This window comes from Ambystoma mexicanum, chromosome 4p (genome assembly GCF_040938575.1).
Source record: "Ambystoma mexicanum isolate Mex_15411 chromosome 4p, UKY_AmexF1_1, whole genome shotgun sequence".
Taxonomy (NCBI): Eukaryota; Metazoa; Chordata; class Amphibia; order Caudata; family Ambystomatidae; genus Ambystoma; species Ambystoma mexicanum.
Window position 1 is genome coordinate 1270715574 of NC_090927.1, and position 17145 is coordinate 1270732718.

Sequence of the window (17145 nt, forward strand, 5' to 3'; positions counted from 1 at the left end):
CAGGTGTGGTAGGCATTTTTGTGCTTCATGTTTAGAAAGAGAGCCATTTCTCAATTGTATTTCAATACTGCATGGTCTAGCCGTTAAGATGCTTAACAGTGCAAAACTCACTAGGACCACAGCCTACGCCCACAACACACTGAATGTGCCTGAACTCGGAAGCAATGCAGTGTTGGGCCTAGTTAGTACCTGGATGGGAGACCGTCTGGGAATACCAGGTGCTGTAGGCGTTTTTTGTGCTCCATGTTCAGGAAGTGAGCCATTTCTCAATTGTCTTTCAAAACTGCATGGTCTAGCCGGCTAGATGCTTACCAGGACAAAATCCACTATGACCAGAGCCTACGGCCACACCACACTGAATGCGCCTGATCTTGTCTGATCTCGGAAACTAAGTAGTGTTGGGCCTGGATGGGAGACCGCCTGGGAATACCAGGTGCTGTAGGCTTTTTTGAGCTCCATGTTCAGGAAGTGAGCCATTTCTCAATTGTCTTTCAAAACTGCATGGTCTAGCCGACTAGATGCTTAACAGGACAAAATTAACTAGGACCAGAGCCTACGGCCACACCACACTGAATGCGCCTGATCTTGTCTGATCTCGGAAACTAAGCAGTGTTAGGCCTGGATGGGAGCCCACCTGGGAATACAATGTGCTGTAGGCTTTTTTTGTGCTCCATGTCCAGGAAGTGAGCCATTTCTCAAATGTCTTTCAAAACTGCATGGTCTAGCCGACTAGATGCTTAACAGGACAAAACTCACTGAGCCCAAAACCTACGGCCACGCCACACTCAATGTGCCCGATCTTGTTTGACCTTGGAAGCTAAGCAGTGTTAGGCCTCGTTAGTACCTGGATGGGAGACCGCCTGGGAATTCCAGGTGCTCTAGGATTTTTTGTGATCCATGTTCAGGAAGTGAGCCATTTCTCAATTGTCTTTCAAAACTGCATGGTCTAGCCGACTAGATGCATAACAATGCAAAACTCACTAAGAGCAGAGCCTACGGCCACACCACACTGAATGCGCCCAATCTTGTCTGATGTCGGAAGCTAAGCAGTGTTGGGACTGGATGGGAGACCGGCTGGGAATACCAGGTGCTGTAGGCTTTTTTGTGCTCCACGTTCAGGAAGGTAACCATTTCTCAATTGTCTTTCAAAACCGCATGGTCTAGCCGACTAGATGCTTAACAGGACAAAATTCACTAGGGCCAGAGCCTACGGCCACAGCACACTGAATGCACCCAATCTCGTCTGATCTCAGAAGGTAAACAGTGTCGAGCCTAGTTAGTACCTGGATGGGAGACCGCCTGGGAATACCAGGTGCTGTAGGCTTTTTTGTGCTCCATGTTCAGGAAGTGAGCCATTTCTCAATTGTCTTTCAAAACAGCATGTTCTAGCCGACTAGATGCTTAACAGGACAAAACTCACTTGGACCAAAGCCTACGGCCACACCACACTGAATGCGTCTGATCTCGTCTGATCTCGGAAGCTAAGCAGTGTTGGGCCTAGTTAGTACCTGGGTGGTAGACTGCCTGGGAATACCAGGTGCTGTAGGTTATTTTGCACTCCATGTTCAGGAAGTGAGCCATTTCTCAATTGTCTTTCAAAACTGCATGGTCTAGCCTACTAGATGCTTAACAGGACAAAACTCACTAGGACCAAAATCTAAAGCCACATCACACTGAATGCGCCCCCTTCTCATCGAATCTTGGAAGCTAAGCAGTGTTGGGACTAATTAGTACCTGGATGGGAGACCTCCTGGGAATACCAGGTGCAGTAGGCATTTTTTTGCTCCATGTTCAGGAAGTGAGCCATTTCTCAATTGTCTTTCAAAACTGCATGGTCTAGCCGACTAGATGCTTAACAGTGCAAAACTCACTAGGACCACAGCCTTCGGCCACAACACACTGAATGTGCCTGAACTCGGAAGCGATGCAGTGTTGGGCCTAGTTAGTACCTGGAAGGGAGACCGCCTGGGAATACCAGGTGCTGTAGGCTTTTTTGAGCTCCAGGTTCTGGAAGTGAGCCATTTCTCCATTGTCTTTCAAAACTGGATGGTCTAGCTGACTAGATGCTTAACAAGACAAAACTCACTATGACCAGAGCCTACGGCCACACCACACTGAATGCGCCCGATCTTGTTTGATCTCGGAAGCTAAGCAGTGTTGGACCTGGATGGGAGACTGACTGGGAATACCAGGTGCTGTAGGCTTTTTTGTGCTCCATGTTCAGGAAGTGAGCCATTTCTCAATTGCCTTTCAAAACTGCATTGTCTAGCCGACTAGATGCTTAACAGGACAAAACTCACCAGGACTAAAGCCTATGGCCACACCACACTGAATGCGCCTGGCCTCAAAAGCTAAGCAGTGTCAGGTCTAGTTAATACCTGGATGGAAGACCACTTGAGAATACCAAGTGCTGTAGGCTTTTCTGTGCTCCATGTTCAGGAAGTGAGCCATTTCTCAATTCTCTTTTAAAACTGCATGATCTAGCCGACTAGATGCTTAACAGGACGTTTTTAAAAAAAATGTATCCCTTTTTATAGCGGAAATGTTGGACAACAACATGAGGGCTGGAGCTACCTATTTACATAGAATTAAAATACGGGTAGTGTGTTCATGGGTAATAAATCTACCTTCAAATGTAATGCAGTACAGAGAAGGAACAAGTTACTTACCTGTAACTGTTGTTCTCCAGCATGGGTCTGGCATGGATTCACATGCTCATGAATATTCCCCGTCGTCAGGCTGGGAATCCTCGGTAAAGAAAAAACCAGTATCAGTTTCGTTTCTGATCTGTCTTTCGTAGTAATAACCAATCACTGGTCTCTGCGTCATACTGACCACAGCCAATGACTGCCCTCTACCTAAGCACCGCCTCTGGCAGCCATCTTCAGATTTGGAAGCACGTGAAGTGGCAGTATGACCAAGTGAAGAGCCGCAGAGGGGTAGGCGGGAGGGTTCGCATGTGAATCCATGCCAGACCCATGCTGGAGAACAACAGTTACAGGTAAGTAACTTGTTCCTTCTCCAGCATGGGGTCTGGCATGGATTCACATGCTCATGAATAAAGAATACATAGCAGTACACACATGCACAACCACGGGAGGTGGCAAAGGCTCAACATTAAGCATCACATCAAACTCAATATTAAGCATCTTCCCTCCTCACCAGGCTCACCTCAGGCGAACAGGTTGCGCAGCACTGCTTGGCCGACCCTGGACTCCTCCCTGGAATCCCGGTCGACGCAGTAGAATTTCGTGAAGGTGTGCGTCGACCTCCACGTAGCAGCCCTGCATATGTCCAGCAGGGGCACACCAGATAGGAATGCCCTGGTAGCTGCGATCGCTCTGGTGGAATGGGCTCTCGGACGGCCAGGCAGCGGTCGGTTTGCCAACCGGTGACAGTACATGATACAGCCGGAGAGCCATCTGGAAATGGAAGCCTTCGAGAGAGCCTTGCCCTGATTGACAGGTCCAAAGTTCACAAAGAGTTGTGACGTCTTCCGAAAACACTTTGTGCGGTCCACGTAGAACTTCAGCGCTCTAGCCACATCCAGCGAGTGCAAAGTCCTCTCAGCCGGCGACGAAGGCGACGGGAAGAACACAGGCAACACCAAGGGTTCGTTGAGATGGAAGTCCGACGGTACCTTGGGCATGAAGGAGGGGTGCGTCCTGAGCACTACCCTCGTGTCGTGAAAAGTCAAGTACGGGGCCTTGCAGGAAAGGGCCTGGATCTCTCCCACTCGTCGTGCGGAGGTGATGGCCACAAGAAACGCTGTTTTCCATGACAGAAATTTCAACGGAGCTGAGTGCAGAGGCTCGAACGGAGGTCCCATTAGCTTGGTCAGCACCACGTTGAGCTCCCACGCCGGGGCCGGAGCCTTCACCGGCGGGAACGATCTGAACAGTCCCTTCATGAACTCTTTCACCAGACGATGAGACCACAAGGACGTCCGCCCCGTGGTTCTGGTGTATCGGCAGATCGCAGCAAGATGAATCTTGATGGACGCGTGTGCCAGTCCAGCTTTGGCCAGCGTCAGCAGGTACGGCAGTACTTGGGGGGCCGTAATCCGTAGAGGGTTAATCTTCTGTGCGTGGCACCAGACAGAGAACCTCTTCCATTTGTGTCCGTAGCATTTAAGAGTCGAGGACGCCCTGACCTTTGCAAGAACCTCTCTGCAGTCGGCCGGTATGTCGTATCCTCCAAACTCTAGCGCTGCAGGAGCCAGGCCTGCAAGTTCAGCGATTTCGGGTCGTGGTGGAGGATGGCGCCTCCTTCCCTGGAGAGCAGATCCGCGTCCACCGGCAGCTTGATTGGCGGGGACGCTGACAAGTCCAGAAGGTCCGGGAACCATATCTGCCTCGGCCACGCAGGTGCGACGAGGATCATCCTGCACCGTGACCTCTTGAGCTGGTTGACGAGCCGGATTAGCAGTGGCAAAGGAGGGAACGCGTAGAGGAACAGGCCCTCCCAGGGGAACGAGAAAGCATCGCCCATGCTCCTCGCCTGGGGAAACCTGCTGGCGAACCTCCGGCACTTGGAGTTCGTCGCCGTCGCGAACAGGTCGATCTGGGGTGTGCCCCACCGTCGGAAGAGGCGATCCACTAGATCCTGCCGTAGTTCCCACTCGTGGCACGAGCGCAGCTCCCTGCTGAGTGAGTCGGCGATGGTGTTTTTTATCCCTGCCAGATGAAACGGCACCAGAAACATCCCTTGGGCGACGGCCCAATGCCACAGATCCTGCGCCTCCTTGGACAGGGCTGGGGACCTGGTTCCGCCCTGTTTCCTGATGTAAAACATGGTGGTGGTGTTGTCGGTGAAGATCCTCACCACCTTGCCCTTGAGGGACGGAAGGAAGGACCTGAGGGCCCAAAACACTGCACGGAGCTCCAGGACGTTGATATGTAAGGATTTCTCCGTCGGGAGCCAAAGGCCTCTTGCGTGCAGATTTTCGGTGTGCGCTCCCCACCCTTCCAGGGAGGCATCCGTGGTCACTGTCTCCTGGTGGGCTGGGGTCTGGAAGTCCATTCCTGCCGTCAGATGCGCGCGGGTGCCCCACCACCGGATCGCTCGTCGGAAACTCTCGTCGAGTGTGATTCTTTCCTCGAAGCTGCCCGTCGTTTGGATCCAGCGCGCGTCCAGGAACTCCTGCAACGGGCGCATCCGGAGCCTGCACATGGGAATGAGGTAGATGCAGGAAGACATCATTCCGAGGAGGGACTTGATGGACCTCACCTTGGCCGCGTCGGCCACCAACATCCGCTGCACCTTGCCCAGGATGGTCCTGGTCCTCTCCTCCGACGGGGAGGCCAGAAGGGACACTGTGTTGAGCCTCGCTCCCAGAAACAGAGCGTCTTGCGCGGGTACCAGGTGGGATTTGGCGTAGTTCACGGAGAATCCCAGGTCCGTGAGAAGTTGGACGGTCCTTGCCGTGTGAACCACGGCGAGCTCCCTTGTCTTGGCTCGGATGAGCAAGTCGTCCAGGTAGGGGTAGACGTGGATCCCTTCGCGGCGCAGCTGCGCCGCCACCGGTGCGAGGCACTTGGTGAACACCCTGGGTGCCGACCGTAGTCCGAAGGGGAGGGCTTTGAACTGGTAATGACGCCCTTGGACCACAAACCTGAGGAATTTTCGGTGCCCCTTCAGGATGGGAATATGGTAGTAGGCATCCTCCAAATCCAACGACGACAGGAAGTCTCCTTCCTCCAGCTGACCCAGGACGTGCTGGAGGGTGACCATCTGGAACTTTTGCGCCTTGATGAACTTGTTCAGACGTCGCAGGTCCAGGATGGGGCGCCATCTCCCCGTCTTCTTCTTCACGAGGAAGTATCTCGAGTAAACTCCAGAGCCCCGAAGCCTCTTTGGGACGAGTTCGATGGCGCCCTTCCTGAGCATCGCCTTTACCTCCAGGAGAAGTTGAGGGACGTGAAGTTCTTTCCTGGCCACGGGGGGGACGCGCGGACACTTTCTTTGAAACTCGAGCGCGTGGCCCCGGGCCAAGGCGTCCAGCACCCAACGGTCGGTGGAGATGGACTCCCACACGCTGACAAAGCTCGCCAGCCGGCCTCCCACCGGGGTGCTTCGGTGGGGGCCCGACCCCACGCCCGGTTCAATCCTGCTTCGACGAGGCTTTGCCGCCTTGTCCTTGGCGACGACGGCGGGGTCCGCCAGACTTGCCTCGACCTCTGTAGGCCTCCTGAGACGACGAGCGGGCCGCTTTACGGTAGGAGGAGAAACCGCCGCCGGAACCTTTGGAGGCGCCCTTGCCTCCGCTGCTCCGAAAGGGCGTCCGTCGTTGTTGCAGAACTCCAAGGGCCCGGGCCGTCTCGGTGTCCGCCTTAATGGCCTGAAGGGAATCGTCCACTGTTTTCCCAAACAGGTTGTTCCCATCGAAGGGCATGTCCAGGACTCTGGTCTGAACGTCTTGACGGAAGTCCGTAGCCTTGAGCCATCCACGCCGCCTAAGGCAAACGCCGTTGCCCAACTGGCGGAACCCAGTGTCGGCGATGTCCGTCGCAACGGTAATGGCGTGGTCCGAAGCCACCTCACCTTCCTGCAGGATCTCCAGGGCCTCTGCCCTCTTGTCGTCCGGCAAGAAGTCCAGCAGGGGAGCCAGTTTGTACCAGAGCTCCCTGTCGTATCGGGCCACGATAGCCAAGGCGTTGGCAGTTTTGATCGTCGTCGCTGCAGACGAGATGACCCTGCGTCCCATAGCGTCCAATTTCTTTCCCTCGCCGTCCGGTGGGGAAGTCGATGTGGAGGCCGCACCCCCCCCCCCCCCGGCTTTCTTCCTGGCCGCCGCGGAGACGACGGAGTCCGGGGTAGGCTGCGCCCGGAGTCACAGGGGGGCCGTGTCCGGGACCCGGTACTTTTTCTCGTACCGGTCTCTTCTAGCTGGCGTCGTGGAAGGGTTCTTGAGGAGGGTGAGGCCCTCATCCCAAATGTCGTCCAATAGAGGCACTGCGAGGACCGTCTTCCTCTTGGCCTCGCGCCGCTGATAAAGGAAACCTTCCTTCTTCTTCTCCTCAGGGCAGAGTTGAAAAAGCTCGGATGCCCTGGCGATCATGGAGTGGAACGATCCAATCTCGTCGGGCGGAGAAGCCCTGGTGGGAGGCGACGACGGTACATCCTCGTCGTATACCTCGTCGTCCGTACCCGTCGATGCCGTGTCAGTCCCCGTATCATCCCCTCGGGTGGAAGGGGAGGAGGGCTGGAAGGGGCGCGACGGCTGAAAAGGAGGAGGGTGGATCCTTCTTTTCTTGGTAGGGGGAACCCCAGAAGGTCCCGGTTCTGGGTCCCCCGACGGGAGAGGTTCCGTCGGCAACGGTAGTCTCGTCCTTATCTCTGAGCATAAGGACTGTATAGCCAACAAAATGGCCGCCGAGCTGTCTCGCGGCGCTGGCAGAGGGGAATCCGGCGGGCGATCAGGGGCCCCGTCGGTACCCTCGACGATGTAGTCGTCACCTGCGTCGGGATCCATCCCGACGGGCCGGTCTTCTTCCACGCCGAGGCCGTGGCTTAAGACCTCGACCAGCTCCTCCTCCGAGGTTGAGGCCGAATCTACGACGACGCCCTGCCCCCCCTTTTTCTTCCCCACAGGGGATTTCACGGGGGTCCTATCGATGGGCACAAAAGAGGACTCCCTCCGAGGTGGCAGGGAGACTCTGAGCCCCGAGGTCGCCACCACTGGTGTAGCCTCCACAGGCTGAGCCAGGGCCGCCGCGACAGCTTCGATAGAGGGCTTGGCCGGATGGATTAAGGCCTTCACCACCTTAGGTGCGCTCACCGCCTTATCCTTGAGGGGGGGGGACACTGCCTCGCTCCCCCTCCGCCTTCGAGCTCGACCGGGGCCTCTCCAGGAGCCTCGCCGGGTGCTCGGCCTTCCTCTTACCCGACCCAGAGCGTTGGCTCGTGGTTGATGGTGCCGGGGAGGGTGCGCCCAGCCTGGCGCCCGTAGAGCCCGACCGTTCGGCGCTCCCGGTGCCAGCGGACTCGCGGTGCTTGGCCTTATGTTGGACCCCCGTCGCCGGGGCGTCCTCAAAGGTCTTAGAAGACCGCTCGGATTTCTTCCTCTTCTTCTCGCCGGACGGGCTCTTCCCTTCCAGCCAGTTGGCGAGACGTTGATGGCGGTCCTTCATGGTCCGCTCCGACATGTTGCCGCAAAACGCACAGTCCTTCTCCACGTGCGTCTTGTCCTCATGTAAGCAGTAGAGACAAAAGGAGTGTTCGTCCTCCTTAAAGACGTTCTGGAGCTGGCATCCAGGGCAGATCCTGAACAGCTTTCCGGGCGTCGAGCTTCCCTTCTCCTGGGCCATGTCCGGGCCTGAGAAACTTCTGGAGTCCTCCAAAAGCGTAGCTCGACGAAATCTTCACCCTTGAGGGGCGCAGACGAATCCGACACGGGTCCCCCTTGATCGGATGGAGAGTCGGTGGAGCTTGAGGCTCTTTTGACCGAAAAAAACGAAGTTTTTGAGAAAAAACGTGAAAAAATAGCACTAACGCTCGAGAGCAATAGCACGAGGATCCCAACACATGAACGTGCGGTAAAAATCTGAAGATGGCTGCCAGAGGCGGTGCTTAGGTAGAGGGCAGTCATTGGCTGTGGTCAGTATGACGCAGAGACCAGTGATTGGTTATTACTACGAAAGACAGATCAGAAACGAAACTGATACTGGTTTTTTCTTTACCGAGGATTCCCAGCCTGACGACGGGGAATATTCATGAGCATGTGAATCCATGCCAGACCCCATGCTGGAGAATATTGAGTCCATAAAGAGGCTTGAAAGAAATCCATTATTGCATTGGTTGTTTTCTCCAACTCCCTGCAACAGAAACAGGTTGGATGGAGTACATTTATCCTACTAGACATAGGAGTCCTGAGTGGGCCCACAAGTCTTATATATCGCGCTTGATCGAGTGATGAGCGTGGTTTTATGATGCAAGTGGCATTATGGCTTATCTTACTAAATGCAACTGCATATGAGTAATACTCTGCATTTTTCAAGCCTGCGGCCACACCACCCTGAGTGCGCCAGCTCTTGTCTGATTTCAGAACCTAAGCAGTGTTAGGCCCATTTAGTACCTGGATGGGAGACTGCCTGGGAATACCAGGTGCTGTAGTCATTTTTTCTACTCCATGTTCAGGAAGTGAGCAATTTCTCAATTGTCTTTCAAAACTGCATGGTCTAGCCGACTAGATGCTTAACAAGGCAAAACTCACTAGCACAAACGCCTGCGGCCACACCAGACTGAATGCACCGGATTTCATCTGATCTCAGAACCTAAGCAGTGTTAGGCCTAGTTAGTACATGCATGGGAGACTGCCTGGGCATACCAGGCGCTGTAGGCTTTTTTCTACTCCATGTTAAGGAAGTGAGCCATTTCTCATTTGTCTTTCAAAACTGTTGGTCTAGCCGACTAGATGCTTAACAAGACAAAACTCACTAGCACAAAAGCCTACGGCCGCACCAGACTGAATGCACCGGATCTCATCTGATCTCATAAGGTAAACAGTGTTGAGCCTAGTTTGTACCTGGATGGGAGACTGCCTGGGAATACCAGGTGCTGTAGGCTTTTTTGTGCTACATGTTCAGGAAGTGAGCCTTCTCCAGCATGGGGTCTGGCATGGATTCACATGCTCATGAATATTCCCCGTCGTCAGGCTGGGAATCCTCGGTAAAGAAAAAACCAGTATCAGTTTCGTTTCTGATCTGTCTTTCGTAGTAACAACCAATCACTGGTCTCTGCGTCATACTGACCACAGCCAATGACTGCCCTCTACCTAAGCACCGCCTCTGGCAGCCATCTTCAGATTTGGAAGCACGTGAAGTGGCAGTATGACCAAGTGAAGAGCCGCAGAGGGGTAGGCGGGAGGGTTCGCATGTGAATCCATGCCAGACCCATGCTGGAGAACAACAGTTACAGGTAAGTAACTTGTTCCTTCTCCAGCATGGGGTCTGGCATGGATTCACATGCTCATGAATAAAGAATACATAGCAGTACACACATGCACAACCACGGGAGGTGGCAAAGGCTCAACATTAAGCATTGCATCAAACTCAACATTAAGCATCTTACCTCCTCACCAGGCTCACCTCAGGCGAACAGGTTGCGCAGCACTGCTTGGCCGACCCTGGACTCCTCCCTGGAATCCCGATCGACGCAGTAGAACTTCGTGAAGGTGTGCGTCGACCTCCACGTAGCAGCCCTGCATATGTCCAGCAGGGGCACACCAGAAAGGAACGCCGTGGTAGCTGCGATCGCTCTGGTGGAATGGGCTCTCGGACGGCCGGGCAGCGGTCGGTTTGCCAACCGATGACAGTACATGATACAGCCGGAGAGCCATCTGGAAATGGAAGCCTTCGAGAGAGCCTTCCCCTGATTGACAGGTCCAAAGTTCACAAAGAGTTGTGATGTCTTCCGAAAACACTTTGTGCGGTCCAAGTAGAACTTCAGCGCTCTAGCCACATCCAGCGAGTGCAAAGTCCTCTCAGCCGGCGACGAAGGCGACGGGAAGAATACAGGCAACACCAAGGGTTCGTTGAGATGGAAGTCCGACGGTACCTTGGGCATGAAGGAGGGGTGCGTCCTGAGCACCACCCTCGTGTCGTGAAAAGTCAAGTACGGGGCCTTGCAGGAAAGGGCCTGGATCTCTCCCACCCGTCGTGCGGAGGTGATGGCCACAAGAAACGCTGTCTTCCACGATAGAAACTTCAACGGGGCCGAGTGCAGAGGCTCGAACGGAGGTCCCATGAGCTTGGTCAGCACCACGTTGAGCTCCCACGCCGGGGCCGGAGCCTTCACCGGCGGGAACGATCTGAACAGTCCCTTCATGAACTCTTTCACCAGACGATGAGACCACAAGGACGTCCGTCCCGTGGTCCTGGTGTATCGGGAGATCGCAGCCAGATGAATTTTGATGGACGCGTGTGCCAGTCCAGCTTTGGCCAGCGTCAGCAGGTACGGCAGAACTTGGGGAGCCGTAATCCGTAGAGGGTTAATCTTCTGTGCGTGGCACCAGACAGAGAACCTCTTCCATTTGTGTCCGTAGCATTTAAGAGTCGAGGACGCCCTGGCCTTTGCAAGAACCTCTCTGCAGTCGGCCGGTATGTCGTATCCTCCAAACTCTAGCGCTGCAGGAGCCAGGCCTGCAAGTTCAGCGATTTCGGGTCGTGGTGGAGGATGGCGCCTCCTTCCCTGGAGAGCAGATCCGCGTCCACCGGCAGCTTGATTGGCGGGGACGCTGACAAGTCCAGAAGGTCCGGGAACCATATCTGCCTCGGCCACGCAGGTGCGACGAGGATCATCCTGCACCGTGACCTCTTGAGCTGGTTGACGAGCCGGATTAGCAGTGGCAAAGGAGGGAACGCGTAGAGGAACAGGCCCTCCCAGGGGAACGAGAGAGCATCGCCCATGCTCCTCGCCTGGGGAATCCTGCTGGCGAACCTCCGGCACTTGCGAACAGGTCGATCTGGGGTGTGCCCCACCGTCGGAAGAGGCGATCCACTAGATCCTGCCGTAGTTCCCACTCGTGGCACGAGCGCAGCTCCCTGCTGAGTGAGTCGGCGATGGTGTTTTTTATCCCTGCCAGATGAAACGGCACCAGAAACATCCCTTGGGCGACTGCCCAATGCCACAGGTCCTGCGCCTCCTTGGACAGTGCTGGGGACCTGGTTCCGCCCTGTTTTCTGATGTAAAACATGGTGGTGGTGTTGTCGGTGATGATCCTCACCACCTTGCCCTTGAGGGACGGAAGGAAGGACCTGAGGGCCCAAAACACTGCACGGAGCTCCAGGACGTTGATATGTAAGGCTTTCTCCGTCGGGAGCCAAAGGCCACTTGCGTGTAGATTTTCGGTGTGCGCTCCCCACCCTTCCAGGGAGGCATCCGTGGTCACTGTCTCCTGGTGGGCTGGGGTCTGGAAGTCCATGCCCGCCGTCAGATGCGCGCGGGTGTCCCACCACCGGATCGCTCGTCGGGAACTCTCGTCGAGTGTGATCCTTTCCTCGAAGCTGCCCGTCGTTTGGATCCAGCGCGCGTCCAGGAACTCCTGCAACGGGCGCATCCGGAGCCTGCACATGGGAATGAGGTAGATGCAGGAAGACATCATTCCGAGGAGGGACTTGATGGACCTCACCTTGGCCGCGTCGGCCACCAACATCCGTTGCACCTTGCCCAGGATGGTCCTGGTCCTCTCCTCCGACGGGGAGGCCAGAAGGGACACTGTGTTGAGCCTCGCTCCCAGAAACAGAGCGTCTTGCGCGGGTACCAGGTGGGATTTGGCGTAGTTCACGGAGAATCCCAGGTCCGTGAGAAGTTGGACGGTCCTTGCCGTGTGAACCACGGCGAGCTCCCTCGTCTTGGCTCGGATGAGCCAGTCGTCCAGGTAGGGGTAGACGTGGATCCCCTCGCGGCGCAGCTGCGCCGCCACCGGTGCGAGGCACTTGGTGAACACCCTGGGTGCCGACCGAAGACCGAAGGGGAGGGCTTTGAACTGGTAATGACGCCCTTGGACCACAAACCTGAGGAATTTTCGGTGCCCCTTTAGGATGGGAATATGGAAGTAGGCATCCTCCAAATCCAACGACGACAGGAAGTCTCCTTCCTCCAGCTGACCCAGGACGTGCTGGAGGGTGACCATCCGGAACTTTTGCGCCTTGATGAACTTGTTCAGACGTCGCAGGTCCAGGATGGGGCGCCATCCCCCCGTCTTCTTCTTCACGAGGAAGTATCTCGAGTACACTCCGGAGCCCCGAAGCCTCTTTGGGACGAGTTCGATGGCGCCCTTCCTGAGCATCGCCTTTACCTCCAGGAGAAGTTGAGGGACGTGAAGTTCTTTCCTGGCCACGGGGGGGACGCGTGGACACCTTCTTTGAAGCTCGAGCGCGTGGCCCCGGGCCAAGGCGTCCAGCACCCAACGGTCGGTGGAGATGGACTCCCACACGCTGACGAAGCTCGCCAGCCGGCCTCCCACCGGGGTGCTTCGGTGGGGGCCTGACCCCACGGTCGGTTCAATCCTGCTTGGACGAGGCTTTGCCGCCTTGACCTCCTTGGCGACGACGGCGGAGTCCGCCAGACTTGCCTCGTCCTCTGTAGGCCTCCTGAGACGAGCGGGCCGCTTGACGGTAGGTGGAGAAACCGCCGCCGGAACCTTTGAAGGCGCCCTTGCCTCCGCTGCTCCGAAAGGGCGTCCGTCGTTGCTGCAGAACTCCCAGGGCCCGGGCCGTCTCAGTGTCCGCTTTAATGGCCTGAAGGGAATCGTCCACTGTTTTGCCAAACAGGTTGTTCCCATCGAAGGGCATGTCCAGGACTCTGGTCTGAACGTCTTGACGGAAGTCCGTAGCCTTGAGCCATCCACGCCGCCTAAGGCAAACGCCGTTGCCCAACTGGCGGAACCCAGTGTCGGCGATGTCCGTCGCAACGGTAATGGTGTGGTCCGAAGCCACCTCACCTTCCTGCAGGATCTCCAGGGCCTCTGTCCTCTTGTCGTCCGGCAAGAAGTCCAGCAGGGGAGCCAGTTTGTACCAGAGCTCCCTGTCGTAGTGGGCCACGATAGCCAAGGCATTGGCGGCTTTAATCGTCGTCGCTGCCGACGAGATTACTCTGCGTCCCATAGCGTCCAATTTCTTTCCCTCACCGTCCGGTGGGGAAGTCGATGTGGAGGCCGCACCCCCCCCGCTTTCTTCCTGGCCGCCGCGGAGACGACGGAGTCCGGGGTAGGCTGCGCCCGGAGGCACAGGGGGGCCGTGTCCGGGTCCCGGTACTTCTTCTCGTACCGGTCTCTTCTAGCTGGCGTCGTGGAAGGGTTCTTGAGGAGGGTGAGGCCCTCATCCCAAATGTCGTCCAATAGAGGCACTGAGAGGACCGTCTTCCTCTTGGCCTCGCGCCGCTGATAAAGGAAACCTTCCTTCTTCTTCTCCTCAGGGCAGAGTTGAAAAAGCTCGGATGCCCTGGAGATCATGGAGTGGAACGATCCAATCTCGTCGGGCGGAGAAGCCCTGGTGGGAGGCGACGACGGTACATCCTCGTCGTATACCTCGTCGTCCGTACCCGTCGCTGCCGTGTCAGTCCCCGTATCATCCCCTCGGGTGGACGGGGAGGAGGGCTGGAAGGGGCGCGACGGCTGAAAAGGAGGCGGAGGGTGGATCCTTCTTTTCTTGGTAGGGGGAACACCAGAAGGTCCCGGTTCTGGGTCCCCCGACGGGAGAGGTTCCGTCGGCAACGGTAGTCTCGTCCTTATCTCTGAGCATAAGGACTGTATAGCCAACAAAATGGCCGACGAGTTGTCTCGCGGCGCTGGCAGAGGGGAATCCGACGGGCGATCAGGGGCCCCGTCGGTACCCTCGACGATGTCGTCGTCACCTGCGTCGGGATCCATCCCGACGGGTCGGTCTTCTTCCACGCCGAGGCCGTGGCTTAAGACTTCGACCAGCTCCTCCTCCGAGTTTGAGGCCGAATCTACGACGACGCCCTGCCCCCCCTTTTTCTTCCCCACGGGGGATTTCACGGGGGTCCTATCGATGGGCACAAAAGATGACTCCCTCCGAGGTGGCAGGGAGACTCTGAGCCCCGAGGTCGCCACCACTGGTGTAGCCTGCACAGGCTGAGCCAGGGCCGCCGCGACAGTTTCGATAGAGGGCTTGGCCGGATGGATTAAGGCCTTCACCACCTTAGGTGCGCTCACCGCCTTATCCTTGAGGGGGGGGACACCGCCTCGCTCCCCCTCCGATGGGGCCTTCGAGCTCGACCGGGGCCTCTCCAGGAGCTTCGCCGGGTGCTCGGCCTTCCTCTTACCCGACCCAGAGCGTTGGCTCGTGGTTGATGGTGCCGGGGAGGGTGCGCCCTGCCTGGCGCCCGTAGAGCCCGACCGTTCGGCGCTCCCGGTGCCAGCGGACTCGCGGTGCTTGGCCTTATGTTGGACCCCCGTCACCGGGGCGTCCTCAAAGGACTTAGAAGACCGCTCAGATTTCTTCTTCTTCTCGCCGGACGGGCTCTTCCCTTCTAGCCAGTTGGCGAGACGTTGATGGCGGTCCTTCATGGTCCGCTCCGACATGTTGCCGCAAAATGCACAGTCCTTCTCCACGTGCGTCTTGTCCTCATGTAGGCAGTAAAGACAACAAGAGTGTTCGTCCTCCTTGAAGACGTTCTGCAGCTGGCATCCAGGGCAGACCCTGAACAGCTTTCCGGGCGTCGAGCTTCCCTTCTCCTGGGCCATGACCGGGCCTGAGAAACTTCTGGAGTCCTCCAAAAGCGTAGCTCGACGAATCTTCACCCTTGAGGGGCGCAGACGAATCCGACACGGGTCCCCGTTGATCGGATAGAGAGTCGGTGGAGCTTGAGGCTCTTTTGACCGAAAAAAAAACGAAGTTTTTGAGAAAAAACGTGAAAAAATAGCACTAACGCTCGAGAGCAATAGCACGAGGATCCTAACACATGAACGTGTGGTAAAAATCTGAAGATGGCTGCCAGAGGCGGGGCTTAGGTAGAGGGCAGTCATTGGCTGTGGTCAGTATGACGCAGAGATCAGTGATTGGTTATTACTACGAAAGACAGATCAGAATCGAAACTGATACTGGTTTTTTCTTTACCGAGGATTCCCAGCCTGACGACGGGGAATATTCATGAGCATGTGAATCCATGCCAGACCCCATGCTGGAGAAGCAGTAGAGACAAAAGGAGTGTTCGTCCTCCTTAAAGACGTTCTGCAGCTGGCATCCAGGGCAGACCCTGAACAGCTTTCCGGGCGTCGAGCTTCCCTTCTCCTGGGCCATGTCCGGGCCTGAGAAGCTTCTGGAGTCCTCCAAAGCATAGCTCGACGAAATCTTCACCCTTGAGGGGCGCAGACGAATCCGACACGGGTCCCCGTTGATCGGATGGAGAGTCGGTGGAGCTTGAGGCTCTTTTGACCGAAAAAACGAAGTTTTTGAGCAAAAAACGTGAAAAAATAGCACTAACGCTCGAGAGCAATAGCACGAGGATCCCAACACATGAACGTGCGGTAAAAATCTGAAGATGGCTGCCAGAGGCGGTGCTTAGGTAGAGGGCAGTCATTGGCTGTGGTCAGTATGACGCAGAGACCAGTGATTGGTTACTACTACGAAAGACACATCAGAAACGAAACTGATACTGGTTTTTTCTTTACTGAGGATTCCCAGCCTGACGACGGGGAATATTCATGAGCATGTGAATCCATGCCAGACCCCATGCTGGAGAAGTGAGCCATTTCTCAATTGTCCTTCAAAATTGCATGGTCTAGCCGACTAGATGCTTAACAGGACAAAACTCACTAGGACCAAAACCTACGGCCACACCACACTGAATGCGCCCCATCTCATCTGATCTCGGAAGCTAAGCAGTGTTGGGCCTAGTTAGAAGAGGGACGGGAGACTACCTGGGAATAACAGGTGCTGTATGCTGTTTTTGTGCTCCATGTCCAGGAAGTGAGCCATTTCTCAATTGTCTTTCAAAACTGCATTTTCTAGCCGACCAGATGCTTAACAGGACAAAACTCACTTGGACCAAAGCCTACGGCCACACCACACTGAATGCGCCTGATCTCGGAAGCTAAGCAGTGTTGGGCCTAGTTAGTACCTGGGTGGTAGACTGCCTGGGAATACCAGGTGCTGTAGGTTATTCTGCACTCTAGGTTCTGGAAGTGAGCCATTTCTCCATTGTCTTTCAAAACTTCATGGTCTAGCCGACTAGATGCTTAACAGGACAAAACTCACTAGGACCAAAACCTACAGCCACATCACACTGAATGCGCCCCCTTCTCATCTGATCTCGGAAGCTATGCAGTGTTGGGACTAGTTAGTACCTGGATGGGAGACCTCCTGGGAATACCAGGTGCAGTAGGCATTTTTTTGCTCCATGTTCAGGAAGTGAGCCATTTCTCAATTGTCTTTCAAAACTGCATGGTCTAGCCGACTAGATGCTTAACAGTGCAAAACTCACTAGGACCACAGCCTTCGGCCACAACACACTGAATGTGCCTGAACTCGGAAGCGATGCAGTGTTGGGCCTAGTTAGTACCTGGAAGGGAGACCGCCTGGGAAAACCAGGTGCTGTAGGCTTTTTTGAGCTCCAGGTTCTGGAAGTGAGCCATTTCTCAAAACTTGATGGTCTAGCTGACTAGATGCTTAACAAGACAAA

The 17145-nt window shown here is 55.8% G+C and overlaps 8 pseudogenes; all 8 read left to right on the forward strand.

Moving 5' to 3' along the window:
* Positions 1–766: 766 nt before the first annotated feature.
* On the forward strand, positions 767–885 carry LOC138459805 (5S ribosomal RNA; annotated as a pseudogene).
* A 320-nt stretch (positions 886–1205) lies between these two features.
* LOC138456010 (5S ribosomal RNA) lies at positions 1206–1324 on the forward strand (annotated as a pseudogene).
* A 106-nt stretch (positions 1325–1430) lies between these two features.
* Positions 1431–1549, forward strand: LOC138455503 (5S ribosomal RNA; annotated as a pseudogene).
* Positions 1550–9224: 7675 nt separating this feature from the next.
* Positions 9225–9343, forward strand: LOC138459883 (5S ribosomal RNA; annotated as a pseudogene).
* Positions 9344–9448: 105 nt separating this feature from the next.
* LOC138458921 (5S ribosomal RNA) lies at positions 9449–9567 on the forward strand (annotated as a pseudogene).
* A 6723-nt stretch (positions 9568–16290) lies between these two features.
* On the forward strand, positions 16291–16409 carry LOC138459702 (5S ribosomal RNA; annotated as a pseudogene).
* A 107-nt stretch (positions 16410–16516) lies between these two features.
* On the forward strand, positions 16517–16625 carry LOC138458337 (5S ribosomal RNA; annotated as a pseudogene).
* A 106-nt stretch (positions 16626–16731) lies between these two features.
* LOC138459852 (5S ribosomal RNA) lies at positions 16732–16851 on the forward strand (annotated as a pseudogene).
* Positions 16852–17145: the final 294 nt, after the last annotated feature.